The following is a 19,292-nucleotide window of genomic DNA, read 5'->3' as shown; positions in this document are numbered from 1 at the left end:
TTTTATTTTCAAATTTTATTCAGAAAGCAGGAAATATAACATATTTAAAAATCATTCGGTATTTTATTATTATTGAGAGAAGTTTCAGTTTATGCTGTAAGTTGATATTTATTTTATTTTTTTCACCTTGAAAGAAAAAATTCAGTATTTCTACACCAATGTAAATTTTATACGCAAAATAGCTAGGCCTTGAAGACGTGAATTTTTTTGACACTTCATTTACGCAGCTAACACCAGCTGTTCGCGAAATATTTCAATTTTTCCTGAAATCAAGTATTTCTTAATGGTCCTGATTGCTTTCAATCAATTAAACCTCTTTTTGTAAGACTGGATCTCAGATTGGTCAGTTTGTCATCCCAATTGTGCGTTTCCCGTTCTTCGTTCGGCTACGAAAATTCAGCCAAAAATTTTTCCTAAATTACTATTAAAATTTTGTTAATTATCCTGATTATTCTCAAGCAATTAAAACCTTTTTTGCAAAACTAGACCACACGCTGGTCATTCTGATACCCGATTTCTCCATTTCCCACTCTTCGTTTGGGTATGAAAATTCGAACATAAATGCATTGTGTATTTTCTAGGGAATCTTGTTTTCGCTCCGCACAACATCTGACCAGAAAGTCACTGCTGTTAGCGCATTTATCGGGGACGTGTGGACACGCTGAACATTCGACTAGAAAATTATCATCACTTGTATCAAGAACCTCTGCATGACGTGCGGTGTGAAATTAGTGCAATGCAAATTAGTGGGCCGATCTTTTTTCCACCAGATCATACCTGCTAATACACTATGTGGTCAAAGGCATCCGGAAACCCCAAAAAACATACGTTTTTCATATTAGGTGCACTGTGCTGTCACCTACTGCCAGGTACTCCATAGAAGCGACCTAAGTAGTCATTAGACATTGTGAGAGAGCAGAGTGGGGCGCTCCGCGGAACTCACGGACTTCGAACGTGGTCAGGTGATTGGGTGTCACTTGTGTCATACGTCTGTACGCGAGATTTCCACACTCCTAAGCCTCCATAGGTCCTATGTTTCCGATGTGATAGTGAAGTGGAAACGTGAAGGGACACGTACAGCACAAAAGCGTACAGGCCGACTTCTTCTGTTGACTGAGAAAGACCACTGACTGTTGAAGAGGGTGTAATGTGTAATAGGCAGACATCTATCCAGACCATCACAAAGGAATTCCAAAGTGCATGACGATCCACTGCAAGTACTATGACAGTTAGGTGGGAGGTGAGCAAACTAGGATTTCATGGTCGAGCGGCTGCTCATAAGCCACACATCATTCTGGTAAATGCCAAACGACGCCTGGTGTAAGGAGCGTAAACATTGGACGATTGAACAGTGGAAAAACGTTGTGTGGAGTGACTAATCACGGTATACAATGTGGCGATCCGATGGCAGGGTGTGGGTATGGCGATTATCCGGTAGTGTAGTCTCAACAGTAAAATTCGGTGGCGGTGGTGTTATAGTGTGGTCGTGTTTGTCACGGAGAGGGCTTGCACCCCTTGTTGTTTAGCGTGGCACTATCACAGCACAGGCCTACATTGATGTTTTAAGCACCTTCTTGCTTCCCACTGTTGAAGAGCAATTCGGGGATGGCGATTGCATCTTTCAACACGACAGAGCACCTGTGCATAATGCACGACCTGTGGCGGTGTGGTTCCATGACAGTAACATCTCTGTAATGGACTGGGCTGCACAGAGTTCTGACCTGAATCCCACAGAACACCTTTGGGATGTTTTGGAACGCCGACTTCGTGCCAGGCCTCACCGACCGACATCGATATCTCTCTTCAGTGCAGCACTCCGTGAAGAATGGGCTGCCATTCCCCAAGAAACCCACCAGCACCTGACTGAACGTATGCCTGCGAGAGTGGAAGCTGTCATCAAGGCTAAGGATGGGCCAACGCAATATTGAATTCCAGCATTACCGATGGAGGGCGCCACGAACTTGTAGGTCATTTTCAGCCAGGTGTCCGGATACTTTTGATCACATAGTGTATGTACAATGAACAATATACCGCAACCTTTATTCAGAGAACGAACGATAAATCTATAGTTATTTCATGCAAGACAATGCAAGGGCACACACCTCCAATGTGCCCTTGACCACATTACAAAGTATGTTTGTTAAAATTAGGCCGGCCGGAGTGGCCGAGCGGTTCTAGGCGCTATAGTCTGGAACCGCGCGACCGCTACGGTCGCAGGTTCGAATCCTGCCTTGGGCATAGATGTGTGTGATGTCCTTAGGTTCAAGTAGTTCTAAGTTCTAGGGGACTGATGACCACAGCGGTTAAGTCCCATAGTGCTCAGAGCCATTTGAACCATTTTTTTGTTAAAATTAGATAATTCCTATATATCCATGCTATGACGGTATGAGTCGTCTGTGGTGTAGCGGCGTCACGGATATGGTAGTTTTAGCGGGAATTTGCGGCTGACCCGTAAGTCAGGCGTGCGGTTGTTGATAAAAACTTCGTGCAACGTGAAATAGCAAAGCGCATAGGGCCGACATGGGTGCGAGAGTTGCTAAAACGGCGTGCTCAGCGGGATTGGGAGTAACTCTTGTCACAAACCGCCCTCGAATCCAGCGCACTGGCGCTAACCTAATGTATGTCAGTTGGTGAGTTGAATAGGCACATTCTCAAAATATATGCTTACTGCCGAGTATAAAGTAATACTAGTATCTTTAGTGTCACATATCTCTTGGATGACCACAGTTCCAGTCTGGGGCGGGACCACGGTTCGACCCTCTGAGCTCGCAAGGGACCCAGAGCCATCCAGTAGCGGGCCAGACCAGGCCTTCGAGCAGCACGGCCGACTCATGCCCGGAGGTAAGGGGGTCGCATCCTGGCTGCTGCAGAGGACATTAGACATCAACTCTCCAGCATCAGGGGGAGCGGGTCGGCGTGGCGCGAGTGCCACTTGTCACCAGAGTCCAGCCAGTAGCCGTCAGGGGAAGAGTTGGCTGCTGGGGATAGCGTGCCTCGCCGGGTCTGTCACAACTGGGCCACGGGCAACTGGGCTGTGCCCTCAGCAAAGCAGAGCGACCAAACCGCCGAGTGAGTAGGCTCCGACGTGAGTGGGGACGACGGACACCTGTAATGCCTGAAGCTAAGGAAAATAAAATGTCTACGGACAGTCGCAGCGTCTCTCCACAGCCGTGAGCTGCCCTGTGCCCCGTCTCACAGCGTCCACTCCAGCATCCCCGTACCTCTGGCGACTTCAGTACTATTAGGGGTTGAAATGCTGTTACTGTATTCTCATAACCTGAGAATTCAGCGAGTCTAGGTCTGTTTTTTTCTGCGAAAGTGCAGCTGATCACAACCGATAGCGATACCTACAATCGTGCAAAATATGGGCAACGACTAACAAAATACGCACCAATAATGGTAGACGCGCTGACTCTCTCTATAGACTGGGTAAGGCTCCATCTCCAAAATGTGAAGGTCAAGCAGCCAGGGAAACCGATCGCCACGTTGTCGCAGAATGTCCCAACGGGGCATGTCGTTGAATTTTCAATAATTTTCTGATGGCAGCAAACGACGCTGTAGAATGTATTAAAAATATACACTACTGGCCATTAAAATTGCTACACCACGAAGATGACGTGTTACTGACGCGAAATTTAACCGACAGGAAGAAGATGCTGTGATATGTAAATGATTAGCTTTCCAGAGCATTCACACAAGGTTGGTGCCGGTGGCGGCACCTACAACGTGCTCACATGAGGAAAGTTTCCAACCGATTTCTCATACACAAACAGCAGTTGACCGGCGTTGCCTGGTGAAACGTTGTTGTGATGCCTCGTGTAAGCAGGAGATATGCGTACCATCACGTTTCCGACTTTGATAAAGGTCGGATTGCAGCCTATCGTGATTGCGGTTTACCGTATCGCGACATTGCTGTTCGCGTTGGTCGAGATCCAATGACTGTTAGCAGAATATGGAATCGGTGGGTTCAGGAGGGTAATACGGAACGCCGTGGTGGATCCCAACGGCCTCGTATCACTAGCAGTCGAGATGACAGGCATCTTATCCGCATGACTGTAACGGATCGTGCGGCCACGTCTCGATCCCTAGGTCAACAGATGGGGACGTTTGCAAGACAACAACCATCTGCACGAACAGTTCGACGACGTTTGCAGCAGCATGGACCATCAGCTCGGAGATCATTGCTGCGGTTACCCTTGACGCTGCATCACAGACAGGAGCGCCTGCGATGGTGTACTCAACGACGAATCCAGGTTCTGTTTACAGCATCATGATGGTCGCATCCATGTTTGGCGACATCGCAGTGAACGCACATTGGAAGCGTGTATTCGTCATCACCATACTGGCGTTTCACCCGGCGTGATGGTATGGAGTGCCATTGGTTACACGTCTCAGTCACCTCTTGTTCGCACTGACGGCACTTTGAACAATGGACGTTACATTTCCGATATGTTACGACCCGTGGCTCTACCCTTCAATCCATTCCTGTGAAACCCTACATTTCATCAGGATAGCTCACGACCGCATTTTGCAGGTCCTGTACGGGCCTTTCTGGATACAGAAAATGTTCGACTGCTGCGCTGGCCAGCACATTCTCCTGATCTCTCACCAATTGAAAACGTCTGTTCAATGGTGGCTGAGCAACTGGTTCGTCACAATACGCCAGTCACTACTCTTGATGAACTGTGGTGTCGTGTTGAAGCTGCATGGGCAGCTGTATCTGTACACGTCATCCAAGCTCTGTTTAACTCAATGCCCAGGCGTATCAAGGCCGTTATTACGGCCCTAGGTGGTTGTTCTGGGTACTGATTTCTCAGGATGTATGCACCCAAATTGCGTGAATATGTAATCACATGTCAGTTCTAGTATAATACATTTGTCCAGTGAATACCCGTTTATCAGCTGCATTTCTTCTTGGGGTAGCAATTTTAATGATCAGTAGTGAAAATGTATGTTCGTAAATTACATTTATTGCTGTTTGTATTTTATTTAATACTGTGCTTAAAAACCATACAATAGACAAATAAATAAAAACTCCAAGGTCACCACCAGGTTCTCAACCGGGAATAAACAAAACTATGTCAGGATAAGTAAATCTTACAGTACGTCCAGAATAAAATTTTCTCTCTGTAGTGGAGTGTGAGCTGATATGAAGGTCCCTGGAAGATTAAAAATGTACGCCGGACCGAGATTCGAACTCGGGACATTTGTCTTTTGCGGGGAAGTGCTCTACCGACTGAGCTACCCAAGCACAACTCAGAAATCCCCCTCACAGCTGTAGTTCAATCAGTACCTCGTATCCTATCTTCAAAACTTCACAGAAGCTTTCCTGCGAAGATCCGAAGGAGAGCTTATGTTAAGTTTGGAAGATGAGGTACTGGCGGAACTAAAGCTACGAGGATGGGACGTGAGTCGTGCTTGGGTAGCTCAGTCGGTAGAGCCATTTACTGCGAAAGGCAAAGGTCCCGAGTTCGAGTCTCGATCCGGCACACAGTTTTAATCTGCCAGGAAGTTTCCTTACTGTAATTACTTACACAAAAACATCTAGGCCACGAATTGCTTCTGGGCAGGGAAACCAACAAACCCGTCCTGCGGGTTAAGACTATCGATGAAGAAGTCATGTGCGCCCTCCGCTTATGGTGGCCAAGGAGTTAGTGCATTTTTCGAGTGGTATCGTCTCCAGACTGGCTTGCACTATGCATGTTTGTGGCGGCAGTGTGGGGCCGCTACCTACCTCCACACTACTTTAGCTTTTAATGTCATTTCATAGTAACTGCAGATTTGAAAATTATTAATTAATCTCCCGAGATGAGTTGGTGACAGATCAACCCCCATTGCCTATTTGTATTACTTGTTGTAGTAACTAAGGCTGTCATTCGCTGACTACGTTTTCAAATGAACTCCAGTATTTCCTATGCGCCCAAGGCTGAATGGACCGTTCCTTCGTGCACCTCAGGCAGTCAACGGTTTTAGCCTGGTGCCACCCCATTGGCAGACTTCGCCGTATCGCGTTCCACTCACCCTTTCTAAAAGAGCTGTTGTGTCTCTCCAAACACCTTAGCATTCCTGGCTGTCAGCTTTTCACTCCAGCGTCCGGTCTCACTCCAGTTTTCATTGCAACCACCCGACACCAAACTGTCTCGGTATTTGTTTGCCCCCTTCAGTTGCAATGGGACAAAATGAGCGTTTCATTATATGCCTCGCCATCATCTGCATGACCTCTTAGTACTGACATCGACCAGCTGTTTCTGAACTGAACAGTCGATGCACTACCATTACGTTAAATTTGTGCACAGCTCTGAGGCGAGATGGAACATATTCCATCTCGTCACGGAGCTAACCAAGCAACGGGTTGGGACTCCATGCAGTGATCGCAGCCTGCCCACGGAAGTACTGGTTCTGGCGCATCGACACAGACAGAGCTTGCTTTGTACGTTAAACCCACTGTGTGTAAAGCATTGTAGGTATAAGCACTCTTTAAGTAACGTAGTCGCTCAGAGCAGTAGTATGCTAGGGCATAGAGTCCATCTAGTTTAAAGCAATAATGAGTCTGTGTAACTTGAACGATTTGACAGCAAATTAAATCATATTTATTCCGTTCAGAGTGCAAACGAGGCATCTATCGACACATTACTGTGAAATTCAAATAGAGGTAGCTGGACTCGTTTCATTCATTTTACACTGCTTGATAATATCGACTGTTTTGGTCGTAATTTTTGTTGTTGCTCACAAATTTCCCAGCTCTTATTTCCAATCGTGTTGTCCACTGCCAAGTGAAAATTTCATAACTGTACTTTATTAAAATGGCATGTAATGAAGTCTGATCATCACAACTGTAATCAGTAAATTGGCTCGCTTACTTTTAATTAACTGCTGATCTGCAGGTTCGCCCAACGACTGCGTCATTAATTCTCTGAAAATGGTTTATTATCAGCAAGTACAGTAACAGCTACAACTCACTGCACTGCCGGGTCAAATTTAATATATTCATTCATTCATTAAATATTGCATTTTCTTGCCGATTTGCCTTGTATCTCTCGTGTATAACTCTTGTTCGAATGAAAGTATGCATGTGTGTGTGTGTGTGTGTGTGTGTGTGTGTGTGTGTGTGCGTGTGTGCGCGCTGTGTAGAAGTTTATGCTGCTCAACATAAATTTAGTTTCTGAAAATTGCGTGTGTTGAATAACTTTAAGAAAAACATACGCTGAATTTTTGTGCAGTAATGCGTGAGCTGTAGCCAGACACAGTGAGATATTTTGGATGCAGAGAGTTTTATTTTTGTTTGTAAATTCGAATCCGGTGTCGTAACGAAAGTAAACAGATGAGCGCAGGAGTGAAGGATTCTATGTCGTTTAAAAGACGATTTAGGAAAATCAAATGAAACCTGAAAGTGGACTGATGGGTAGGAGTTTGAACCCTAAGTCCTAGTCTCTGTTAGTTACACGGCTGATGTGTCAGCAACGAAAAGCATGTCTGTTCAGAGAGTACACACTGAGGTGACAAGTCATGGGATAGCGATATGCACATGCCCAGATGGCGGTAGTATCATGTACACAAGATATAAAAGGCTCGTGCATTGGAGAAGTTGTCACTTGTACTCGGTGATTCAAGTGAAAAGACTTCCGAAGTGATTATGGCCGTATGACGGGAATTAACAGACTTTGAACAAAGTGGAATGCTAGTTGGAGCTAGAGGCATTCCATCTCGGAAATATTTGGGGAATTCAATATTTCTAGATCCACAGTATCGAGAGTGTGCCGAGAATACCAAGTTTCAGGCATTACCTCTCACCATGGACAACGCAGTGGTTAAACGGCCTTCACTTAACGACCAAGATCAGCGGCGTCTGCGTGGTTGTCAGTGCTAACAGACAAGCAACACTGTGTGAAATAAGGGCAGAAATCAATATGGGACGTAAGACGAACGTATGTGCTGGAACAGTGCTGCGAAATTTGGCGTTAATCGGCTACGGCGGCAGACGACCGACGCGAGTGCCTTTGCTAACAGCACGAAATCACCTGCAACGCCTCTCCTGGTCTTGTAAACATATCGGTTTGACCCTAGGCTTGATTGTATGAGTACCGATTTCAGATGGCAAGAGCTGATGGTGGGGTTCGAGTGTGGCTCAGACCCCACGAAGCCATGGACCCAAGTCAAAAATGGTTCAAATGGATCTAAGCATTATGGGACTTAACATCTGAGGTCATAAGTCCCCTAGACTTAGAACTACTTTAACCTAACTAACATAAGGACATCACCCACATCCGTAGCAGCAGCGCGGTTCCGAACTGAAGCGCCTAGAGCCTCTCGACCACAGCAGCCGGCCCCAAGTTGTCTTGTCCTCAAGGCACGGTGCAAATTGGTGATGGCTCCATAATGGTGTGGGTTGTATTTACATGGAATGGACTGGGTCTTCTGGTCCAACTGAACCTATCATTGAGTTGTAATGGTTATGTTCGGCTTCTTGGAGACCATGTGCAGCTATTCATGGACTTAATGTTCCTAAATAACGGTGGAATTTTAGTAGATGACAATGCGCCATGTCACTGGGCCACAATTGCTCGCGATTGGCTTGCAGAATATTCTGGAGAATTCGATCGAACGACTTGGCCATCCAGATCACCAGACTTGGGACATAATCGAGAGGTCAGTTCGTACACAAAATCTTACTTCAGTAACTCTTTCGCCTTTTTGGGCTGCTATAGAGGCAGCATGGCTCAATGTTTGTGCAAGGGACTTCCAAAGATTTGTTGAGCCAATGCCACGTCGAGTTGCTGCACCAGGCGGGCAAAATGAAGTTCAGCACGATATTAAGAGGTATCTCATGACTTTTGTCACATCAGTGTATATTTTAGTTACTGTGACAGGTAACAATTTTGTTGTACTTCGAGTGTCGCAGCATTTGCAGGACGACGACACTTTTCCACGTAGGGTTCATTACTCTCTGAATAATGTAATGTGTTGTTATAGGTAAAGTTCCTATGCCCCAGTATCGTTCAAAATTCCTAAGCTCAGCACAGTGCCTCTATGAAGTCAGGCCAAGTGAGACTAGATAACAATTCCTTCATAAGTGGGATTGTGACGATCCTGATCGTTAGATTTTCACCAGTGTCCTCGGCTGTATTGCGAAACATCGCACACTGTCTCGTGGGATTAGAGCACGATAAAATAGTGCGCCTTCCATGGGACGGAGAGATTAAGCTCAACAAGCATTTATTTTCGTCCCATCAGTCTTCTAACTGTTTGATGTAGCCCAACACGAATTCTTCCATTTTACCGACATTCTCACTTAGTTTATAAATATGTTGTAGCTGCTGTCTTTGCCTACAATTTTTTTTCTATACAGTTCCCTTTAGTACCATGGAAGTTAATCTCTGACATCTTAACACATGTGCTATCATCCTGTGCCTTCTTTTTGTCATTGTTTACCGTATGTTTCTTTGTTTCGGAGAACCTGCTCAATACTTATCTTATCAGTCGACCTAATATTCAACATTCTTCTGTAGCACCAGATCTCAAATGCTTCGATTCTCTTCCTTCCCAGCTTCAGTCCTTGTTTCACTACCATACAATGCTGTGCTCCAAATGTACATTCTCAGCAATTTTTTCCTCAAATTAAGGCCAATGTTTGGTACTAGAAGACTTCTTTTGGCCAGGAATGTCCTCTTTGTTAGTGTTTGTGTGCTTTTTGTGTTCTCGTTGCTGCATCTGTCAGGATTTGTTTCCATTCCATGGAAGCAGAATTCTTTCACTTCATCTACTTTTTGATGTTAAGTTCATAGCTAATCTCATTTCTGTTACTTCTCATTACTTTCGTCTTTCTTCTGTTTATTTTCTATCCACATTCCTTGGTCAATAGCCTTTCACTTCTTTCAGTATGTCCTGTAACTCTTCCTCGCCTTGGGTAAGAATAATAATGTCAACAGTCAGTGTTTCGCCTTGAATTTTTATCTCACTCGAAATTATCTTTTATTTGTGTCATTGCACCTTCTACGCTGCCGGAAAGAAAAACACAACGCCCCAGAGGATAAGGTCATTTTATTGACAAATGAGGTCACAGGTAGTACATCATTCTAGGAATATATGATGACAAATGCAGACCAAGTCACAGTAAAGGGTACCCAGACCGTCGCATCAGTGAACAGTGTATCCCGTGTGGTGGCAATGCAGACGCGTATTATCTCGTGCAAACGACAGTAAAGGCACCGAATGGCATCCTGCGTAGATTATGACTATCATCACGCCCTTTTGTAGCAATTTGGCAATGTCTCTTGCAGGATCTGGAGAACGTGTTAGATTCCGTTTCACTATGTCATATACATGTTCAATTTACGGGAGATTTGGCGAGCTTGGTGGCCAGGGCAATTGTTTTACACCACAACTAGCACGTTGTGTCATAGCAGCTGTGTGTGGACGTGCCTTGTCCTGCTGAAAAAGCACAACGTGTCGAAGAAATGGCAGTAGCACGGAAGTAACAATGTTGAGGGTGCTGGTTAGTTTACCCTGCAGAAAAACGAAATGTAACCGTGACACCCTGAAACCCGGGGTGAGACCTGTGCGTAGTGGGCGAATGCACTCTGGAGTAGGACGCTCACCAGGTATATGTCGTACACGTGTACGTTTATAGATCACATACAGATAGAACCTACCCTCATCACTGAAGACAAAAGGGCGCCGTTCCAAACTCTTTACACGACCACAAGTAGCCTGCTGGGTGGTGTCTTGGTGGCAGGGTAGCCTGACCAGAGGCACACGTGGTCTTAGTCCTGCTGCAAATTGACGGTTTGGAGTGGTTCTCGAGGATATAGCGTGTGCAACATGAGCCCAATTTTTTTTCCTTTGGTGACGTTCAATGAGCCACCGCTGCTCGCTGAGTGCGTTGATCTTGCCGGGTGTCCATACTACAGGATGTACAGAACCTAGTTAAGCGTGTTGGAATGTTCCACGGACTGCTACTGAAGAGAGCAACACACCACTGATAGACTGTTCAAAATGGCTCAAATGGCTCTGAGCACTATGGGACTTCACTTCTAAGGTCATCAGTCCCCTATAACTTAGAACTAATTAAACCTAACTAACGTAAAGACATCACACACATCCATGCCCGAGGCAGGATTCGAACCTGCGACCGTAGCGGTCGCGCGGTTCCAGAGTGTAGCGCCTAGAACCGCTCGGCCACCTCGGCCGGCTGATAGACTGTGCCCAACGTGAGTAGCAGTCCTTGCAACATGCCAACAATGCACTCCCCTTTAAATGGCTGAAATTGTTCAACAGGAGTACTTACTCGTCGGTGGCGCATGGTTGTACCCTACAATGAATGATGCAACAAGTGTTGACGTCTAAGCACAGTTACCGCCTGCAGAGTCAAATCAGAGGATGCACAGGTAGGCCTCCAGATCAGTATCTGATCGCCAATGACCATGACAAATGAATCACTAACAGCACAACGTCTCAGTATGCACATCTTATAAGGTGATGCCACTGAACACAGTTCTTTAGTGTGTTGCATTTTTTTCCGCAGTGTTTATAAAGACTGAATAGTAAGTGAGATAGTCTGCATCTCTTTCTTAGACCATATTTAATAGAGCACATCGTTTTTGGCCTTCCATTCTTGTTGACGTTCTTATTCATATTACTCAGGCTGCAGGTTCGTAGTTTATGTGGCCGTTCTGCACTGACCGAGCGCACGAAGGCAGGCAGTGCCCGTCAAGTAGCTCGCAGGTACACAGAATGCCTGCATCAGGGCAGCCTGGCAGGTAATGTTTACTAGCTGGGCTCGCCCGAGGGCAAGCAGAGGTGTGTCCAGGAGCGTCCGTCTCCTAGTGGACAATGTTGGCACAGCATGTTATAAAGAGTACACTGGCGTCCAAAATTAAAGCAACAAACTTCTATTTCCCCGTCCTGTTTCTAGTTCACGATATAATTATACAAACTGTCAACCTATGTCGTACGATCGTGTTCCGCACCAAAGATTTCATTCCGGTCAACGGAGAGGCACGCCATTGATGACGTCAGGGCACCTATCAAACGGGGTAGTGTTTCCCTGGTAGCCCGACATCCACAACTGCTGCGTACACACCCACAGACGGTGCAGTATGGCACAGACAAGAAGCCTATCAAACTCTCTACAGTGGAGGGCCATAGGAAGAATGGAAGCAGGATAGTCGCAACTTGATGTGACCCGATCGCTTAATGTGAATCGTTCTGTTGTTTCTCGGATGTGGCGACAGTTTATAGAGGCCGAAACTGTAGCCGCACGGGGTAGGCGTGCGATCTGAGGCGTCTTGCTACAGTTCGCCCGGCTCCCCTCGTCAGAGGTTCAAGTCCTCCCTCGGGCGTGGGTGTGTGTGATGTCCTTAGCGTAAGTTACTTTAAGTTAGATTAAGTAGTGTGTAAGCCTAGGGACCGATGACCTCTGCAGTTTGGTCCCATAGGGACTTACCAGAAATTTTCAAAAAAAATTCCGAAACTGTATCCCGAAGACCAGGACGGGGCCGACCACGTGTGACACCAGGAAGGGAGGACCATTATTTGGCTGTAAGGGCAAGACGGTACCGCCTTAGAACTGCACGGCAACTGGCATCTGACCTGCCAGCATCCACTGGGCGTGTTGTATCGAGGCAAACGGTGTACAAAAGGCTTCCACAGAGTGCCCTATACTAGCGGAGACCTGCTGTATGTGTACCTCTGACGCTTCTTCACAGGAGGGAATGTCTAGAGTGGAGTCGTCAACATGCCATCTGAACGATTGAACAGTGGGCCAAAGTTCTTTTCACAGATGAGTCGCGATTTGGTCTCGAATGCAATTCTCGACAGACTCACATTGGAGGGAACGTGGAACACGATTTCGAGACCCAAACTTTGTGGAAAGAGACCAATATCGAGGATGATCCCTAATGGTGTCAGCAGGGATTATGTTGACCACCTCTTCATGAATTGTACCTTTGAATCGACAAGGTGTAACTGGTGTCAGGTATCCTGACGAGATGTTGGGCATGTGCGGTTGTTGCGAGGTGCTGTTGTTCCAGACTTAATATGGATGGACGATAATTATCGACCTCATACAGCACGGGTGTTTAATGTTTTCTTGGAGACCAAGATATTGCACGCATGGTATGGCTTGCTCGCTCTCCCGCTTTGAATCCCATAGAGCACGTCTGGGATGCACTGGGGACGTGGGTTGCGTAACGTCAGCATCTACCAACCATTCTCAAAGACTTGGGAGCAGCTCTGCAGATTGATGACATCATTCACAGCGTGCACAATCGTTGTCAGGCCTGTATTGCTCCCAGAGGTGGTCACCCCATACTGAACACATTAACCAGTTGTCGGTATGTGTGTGCAAATCCGTGAAGTTGCAAAAAACGAAGAACATTTTTGTAAAACAAATCAGATGATGGCGGTTTTAGTTTCGCCGAAACCGGTAATCATGAAATATAAAGAATTTCTGCGATCTTGGCTACCAGTCTATTGTTTTACAACCATCTAGATCGCAACCCACATAAGCACTATGTGCTCCCTACAAAGAGGAACATTTTTGTCTACCGTTATACATGTTGCAGTTGTTTATATTCTGTATTTTTACATTGTTTCTCCTTTACTATCACCTGTTTATATTGTTTTATGGCAATATAAACGCTATCTTGCAAAATTTGCGTTTTTTGCCTTAATTTTGGGCACTAGTGAATATATATCACCGACATTAATTTGTCATATTAGAGCATTCGTAATTATTTCGGTGAGTATTTGCGGAAAATCAAGGAAGTGGCCAGGCCGTATTAGCAAAGTAAGGTAGACAGAGATTCCAAAATCTGACACCATCTACATACATTGTCAGGTAGCAGGAACGTCTTCGTATGTGTATCTTTGGATACTGAAAAACATTGCCAGCAAAAATGAAAGTAAATAGATTCATGTATACATCGCAAGAGCCAAAAAGTATATAAAGACCTCCCCCTTATATAGTGGAAATTGAAATACTTATTCTGAAACAAACTCGCAGGTGAAATTACGTAGTCAGTTTATATATCTATTTTATAGTACGGAAACGATTTATTTGATGCTCGTTCCACTGCGACCCTCATCAACCGAGATAAGTTTACCAGGGTACTTAGTAACACTACTCGACAAGACCTCGATTTGACAACATCGGCCAATATAGTCCGTGCTGTGGATTACCTTACCGCCAAAATACAGAAAGCAGTGAAACTCTCCACCTCCACTGCACCTCGAAATTTAACACCCCTGGACGACTTGCCCCCTCTGTTACGAGAGCTGAAGGGGAATTCAGCCACCGGCTCGCCGAATGGAGGTCTGAACAGTGGGACGCCTCAACGCGAATTCAGCCACCGGCTCGCCGAATGGAGGTCTGAACAGTGGGACGCCTCCAACGCGAATTCAGCCACCGGCTCGCCGAATGGAGGTCTGAACAGTGGGACGCCTCCAACGCGAATTCAGCCACCGGCTCGCCGAATGGAGGTCTGAAAAGAGGGACGCTTCCAACGCGAATTCAGCCACCGGCTCGCCGAATGCAGGTCTGAACAGTGGGACGCCTCCAACGCGAATTCAGCCACCGGCTCGCCGAATGGAGGTCTGAACAGTGGGACGCCTCCAACGCGAATTCAGCCACCGGCTCGCCGAATGGAGGTCTGAACAGTGGGACGCCTCCAACGCGAATTCAGCCACCGGCTCGCCGAATGGAGGTCTGAACAGTGGGACGCCTTCAACGCGGATTCAGCCACCGGCTCGCCGAATGGAGGTCTGAACAGTGGGACGCCTCCAACGCGAATTCAGCCACCGGCTCGCCGAATGGAGGTCTGAACAGTGGGAGGACAGGATGTCCACTTTCCTACTCCACCAAAAATCTGACTGGGCTGTCATTCGCACCCTGCGGCGTTCTAAGCCAGCGACTGCCCATCCTATTCGCACAGCAGCGGTCTTGTCATATGATACCCTGCAAATTGTGGAAACGCTGGCAGATGCGTTCGAGGCCCAAAACCGCCCTCTGGTCCAGGACCTTTCTCCGAACGAACTACAGGAAGAACATGAAGTCCTGACAGCTGTTGCTGCTTTCCGCAACCGCCCACCCCAGTCTGCTCCCCTTCTTACATCCATGGCAGAAATTCAGCGCATCCTTCGACGGAAACGTGGCCGGTCGGCCCCTGGATTGGACGGAATTTTAAATGAACATCTTTGCCACCTTCCCCGCACACCACTCATCTTGTTCACCAAGATTTTAAACTGTTGTCTCACATCTGGCCTTTTCCCCCCTCAGTGGAAACAAGCCAAGCTGATTGCGATCCCCAAGAGGTTCAAAGACCCTACAGTCCCCACCAACAACAGGCCCATCAGCCTCCTAAACACTATGGCGAAGGTCCTTGAATCTGTGATGCTTCACCGACTTTCCCAACCTCTTGCAGCAGCTGGGACGATCCGTCCTGAACAGTTTGGATTCACTTCGCACCTCTCTGCTGAACTTCAGGTCCTACGGATCACTGAACACATCAGCAAAGGCTTCAACACTGCCAAGTCGACAGCTGCCGTTTTTCTGGACTTGCAAAACGCCTACGATAAGATCTGGCAAGACAACCTCGTACACAAGATGCTGACACAGACCCCTATACCGGATATTTATGTCAAGATCGTGGATGACTTCCTCCGTGGTAGGACTTTCCTAGTGGCTCAACGGGAAATGCGTTCTGGCATTCGCCAGTTGTCGGCAGGCACTCCGCAAGGATCTGTGCTATCTCCCATCCTATTTAATATCTATGTCAATGATATGCCGGTCATCCTCGAGTGCCACCTTGCACAATACGCTGACTACACAGCGCTATACACCACTGGCCGCATTACTGACGCCGTCGTCGCCCGCCTCCAGCGACAGGTGGACGCCACTATCACCTGGTGCCGGACAAACAAAATAGCTCTCAATGCCGCCAAAACTACGGCAGTTTACTTTACGAAACGGCGCCCAGTCCTCAGCCGCAATATCTCGATTGCAGGTGTGCAGGTGCCCTGGTCCCCGACAACCACCTATCTCGGGGTCCAGATGGACCACAAGTTGCTCTTCCACTGACATGCGGAGTATGTCACCAACAAGGGGCAAAAGTTAACCAGGGCTTTGTACCCGCTCTTTCGCAGTAGGGAACTTAACCTGCATACCAAGCTCCGCATTTACCGAACAGTTATCCTGCCTGCCCTCACGTATGGATCTGCTGCATGGGCCACGATTAGTGTCACCAGGACGCGGACATTGCAGCGCCTGCAGAACAAGGTGATCAGGTGGAGCCTGCACGCCCCGCCACTCACGAGAATTGTCACTCTCCACGAGGAAGCGGATATCGTCCCCCTAAAGACGACCATACGCAACAACGCGCGGCGGCTCTATGAGAAAGTGGATGCCTTGAGGGACACTGTCCATGGGTGGGTTACGCCACGTTGGGACCACACTTCCACGCCGCTGGCATCGACATCCGGTTCCCCTAACCATCCTAGAGGAAACGGATTCCGACCATGGCTAACGATAGGTCTGGCACGCCCACCACGGACGCATCCTTTGGCGGGACTAGCCCCCATTCTACGTCCAATACTTTCCAATCATACCTGCCCATGTTAGGCTAAATTTTTCTGCCTGGCTCATGTAGTACTGTCACCGCCACACCTCCAAAGTGAATTGCAGTGACGCAGTCACTGCCCTGTGGAAATTTACTGCCTCACCAACACAGTTAGACCGCAATAGACCGGTGATGCTGTATTTTAACATATCACGAAAAAAAAAAAAAGGAAACGATTTAGATGTTAGTCGTCGTCAATGTATTGTATCTTGAGACGGGTTGCAAAATAATATCATTTAATTCAGTATTAAGCTGTTATTCAAAAGCAGGATGAGAGTTCTACGTAGTAATTAATATAATAACTTATGTAGATCTCAAGTGCCCTATGTTTGTATTTCAATATGTGGTTTGCGAATGGAACTTTGCGTCGAAGTAAAATTAAGCAGCGGTAGAAATGGGCAAAGAAATGAAATAAAAGGAAGCAAAAGACCGAACAGTTAGTTATACGCCCGAACTGTATTCCATTCATCCTGGCGGCAAGCCCGCTCTCTCTCTCTCTCTCTAACAGTTCACTTAATTCTGCTTACAACCGCTGCCAAAAATATTATAGCTTGTCGTGACCAATAAAACAAATTTTGGCATTGGAATTGGCAGACAAAGTTACGAATATGTGAAAAACTTGCGATTTGAACCGTAGGAGGTACTTTCCTGCAGTCCGTAGTGATGTGTGACGAAGCAACTCAAGTATGCTTTATTTTACCCCCGCGTCTAAACAAAGAATATCTTCAAGTTCTTCACCATTCAAAAGACGGAAATTGTAGTCGTCTGTTAACAAGGTACTCTGCTATACTTCTCCTTTGACTTGAACATTATCATGAGTATTATTCTGAGCAAGGTGTAACACTTTTCGCTTGGTATCGTTCTTTTCGCTTTATAATCAGATCGCTAGTCGAGCAGCAAAACTCTTCAGACTAGGTAAGAGTAAGTTCAGTTGATATTTTATCGCAATGAGTTGAAGATTAACACTCCTAATTGGGTGGATATACTTGCTACAAGTAAACATCCGTTACGTATTCTGGTTTCCTTTCGACTGATACTCAATTTATTTATACGTCTGTCTGTTCGTGGGGGTGGGGTTTGGGGGGGGGGGGGGGGAGGGCGCTTGGATGCGAAATAGGTTTGTGAAGATTTCTTTCTAGGGGTGGGATGCACCTGTCCAACTTTTCCCCTCGTTGGGTACTCCCTTGGAGGATGAGGTTTCTAAGAATCATTAAATAAGGACAACGCAAGAAAAGTCCTTTCGAATTCCAAAAATCTGTATCTTAATGCCATTATTCTCCAAGATAATGTCTGTTGTTAGACGCCGCAGGGGTTGTGATAACACGGTCAGCCTTGTGAGCAGGACGCTTGCCTGTTCTGGCTGCAATTCTGACCTTGTACACAGTAAGTTAAGACATTCTGTACCGAATTACAATGCAATGTTCCCGCGGAGACTACAGCTGTTATGAAACACATTAAGTGTATTCGCAATTGCGAATATGGAGAACCATCTGCTGTATAAAGAAATGATGACAGTGAAAATCTATAAGGGCTCGTACCCTGATTTCCCACTTCTCGCGAGCGGTCGCGTTACCGTTAGGCTATCCGAGCACGAATCACGGAGAGACACAAACTTCTAAATGTCGCCAGCTATGTGTCTTTAGCCTTTACCTCGTACATCCATTATGTATACTCTTGTACAGGTGACACATTTTACTCGAAAGTCACTCGCCCAGTGTCAGCGGATAAATAAGATGTCATTACGAATGACGACGGAATGTGTTTCTTTGGACATGCATCTGCCGGCAGCGGAGAAGTGACTTCCAATTAAAATATCTCCCCTGTACGGAAATAAACATAACGGATGTACGAGAACAGGTTATAGACGCATGACTGACGACATAAGGAAGTTTGACTCGTCAGGCGCTTCAGTCCGGAACCGCGCTGCTGCTACGGTCGCAGGTTCGAATCCTGCCTCGGGCATGACTGTGTGTGGTGTCCTTAGGTTAGTTAGGTTTAAGTAGCTCTAAGTTCTAGGGGACTGATGACCTCAGATGTTAAGTCTCATAGTGCTCAGAGCCATTTGAACCATTTTTGAAGTTTGAGTCTGGCTCTGATTCGTGATCGCGATAAACAGGACATCCCGGTTCGGGTCGCGGTCTGGCACAGATTTTCATTGTCGTAATTTCATTATACAGCTGATTGCTGTCCATATTCGCAACTGCAAATAGATTTCATGTCTTGCACGCAGTACTGTACTGCCCTGTAGAGGGCAGGACATCGCATGGGACTACGGGAAAAATCGAAACAAGAAAAATAAAAACATTTGAGATGTGTTGTTTGTAGAAGTATACTCAATGAAAAGAGCCCTATTGAGATAGTGGATGACGAGATTCTCAGAAGTGCAGAAGTTAATGCCAGTTATTTAATTCTTGTGAAAATATATGTAAATAATTCTGCGAAATTGTTAAATAGTAATGGTTCAAATGGCTCTGAGCACTATGGGACTTAACTTCAGAGGTCATCAGTCCTCTAGAACTTAGAACTACTTAAACCTAACTAACCTAAGGACATCACACACATCCATGCCCGAGGCAGGAATCGTACCTGCGACCGTAGCGGTCGCACGGTTCCCGACTGTAGCGCCTGGAACCGCTCGGCCACACCGGCCGGCTGTTAAATAGTAATTGTATTATAATA

At 46.4% G+C, this 19,292-nt stretch overlaps 1 protein-coding gene across 1 annotated transcript in view; it reads right to left on the bottom strand.

The window, feature by feature from the left end:
* LOC126481176 (voltage-dependent calcium channel subunit alpha-2/delta-3) overlaps positions 1–19,292 on the bottom strand; it is an 885,717-nt gene that overhangs the window by 478,936 nt on the left and 387,489 nt on the right. The gene's annotated exons all lie outside the window — the stretch shown is intronic.

This window comes from Schistocerca serialis, chromosome 5, assembly GCF_023864345.2.
Source record: "Schistocerca serialis cubense isolate TAMUIC-IGC-003099 chromosome 5, iqSchSeri2.2, whole genome shotgun sequence".
NCBI classification, from domain to species: Eukaryota; Metazoa; Arthropoda; class Insecta; order Orthoptera; family Acrididae; genus Schistocerca; species Schistocerca serialis.
This window is presented reverse-complemented; position numbering and strand designations above follow the sequence as displayed.